Raw genomic sequence first — 1347 nt, 5'->3', positions numbered from 1 at the left:
ATAAAAAGTGATCCGACATCTGAAGTCCACGAGAAGCCGAGCCGCCACCCCTGGTCCGACGGAAAATTGGGATCTTTTATTGCACCGCCCGAACCTCCGGTTCGACATCTTCTCACCTGCCAGGTGAACGACCGGAACACCTAGATTATCGCAACGAATTTCCGAGTTCGTCGACCTCTTCTTCACACCCCGAGAATCGTCTCATCTTCGAGAAATCACCGAGTTCTACCCCTTCAACTTTTGAGGAAACCGCCGAGCCCACCGCAGCGCGACTGAGTGATCGTGCACACCTTCTACTTCCCTGTTTATCATCAACTGTAAGTCTTGAATCAATTGTAATCCTTCCTTCACCTCAGTGTTACCTATCTCCCCCGTCAAAATTGAGCGGTTTCATCTTGGATTGCTGTAACAATCCTGTATTTTAGTACCCCAATAAATAGTCCTAAATTAATCAATAGAAAGTTTTCCTCTCTATCTCTGCGCGATTCTCTCACTAATCAGAATTCCTGCGTAACCTAGCATGGTACACTTCAGTGTTTTATCCCACACAATACGAGCCCATTTAACTTTGGCCTCCGTTTAGACGTAACTGGTCGCGGTCAATTCAGTTTTGGGGGTCACCCTCTTGAGAAAATAACCGATCGTCCAGCCGCCCGTAGGCCGCAACAAATTTTTATCATTTAATTATGTTTTAATTGCATTTTAGTAGTATCGATAATAGCGAATTTTATAATTGAATTATGAATTAGTTACAGATGCGGTGGCGTTGTGGTTGCTGCTTGAACAGTAGAGCGGCGGTTGTTCGCCTCTGAATGTGAGATAGCCTTTATGCGCTGCGGTGGAACTGTCACCGGTGGTTTAACAGCTGGGGTTATGTTGCCCATGGTAAGTAGTGTTTATCTTCTTATTTTATAATTAATGTATGATTTTCATTTGATTTATTTACATAATCGTCTCTCTTTTTCATAGGTTTGTCTGGGTTGTTCCAGTATGCAGGTTTCGTCATTATAAGGGTAAGTATGCAAATATTTATTTCATTAATATTTAAACTATCTCTAACTTATATCATAATTATTTTCAGTTATCTTTTGATTGTCATCGAAGCATTGGTGTGTTCGGGTGTTTGCTTCTTCTTCCAGTTGGTTTGTATATATTTTGTTTTCATATATTTATAACGCGAAATCTGTGCTTCATAATTAATTAATTATTCTTTATTTTGTTTGTGCTCAGGTTCTCTTTTTGGGTTCTGTGGATACTTCGAGAGACGCAGATTGCTGTTTTCCGACGTTTGAGCGTTTCCAGAAGGAATTCATTGTCGATATTCGAATTGTTAGTGGATTTTTTTTT

At 40.5% G+C, this 1347-nt stretch overlaps 1 long non-coding RNA gene across 1 annotated transcript; it reads left to right on the top strand.

Annotated features, from left to right (window-relative positions):
- Nucleotides 1–753: 753 nt before the first annotated feature.
- Nucleotides 754–1318, top strand: LOC105273097 (uncharacterized). The gene is made up of 4 exons (XR_892881.1): nt 754–885; nt 970–1013; nt 1082–1142; nt 1231–1318. It is a non-coding gene; the product is annotated as an uncharacterized lncRNA (long non-coding RNA).
- Nucleotides 1319–1347: the final 29 nt, after the last annotated feature.

The sequence above is a fragment of the Fopius arisanus genome, unplaced genomic scaffold (assembly GCF_000806365.1).
Source record: "Fopius arisanus strain USDA-PBARC FA_bdor unplaced genomic scaffold, ASM80636v1 scaffold00936, whole genome shotgun sequence".
Classification (NCBI taxonomy): domain Eukaryota; kingdom Metazoa; phylum Arthropoda; class Insecta; order Hymenoptera; family Braconidae; genus Fopius; species Fopius arisanus.
Note: the sequence above shows the minus strand (reverse complement) of the source record. Positions and strands in the feature narration are given on the sequence as shown.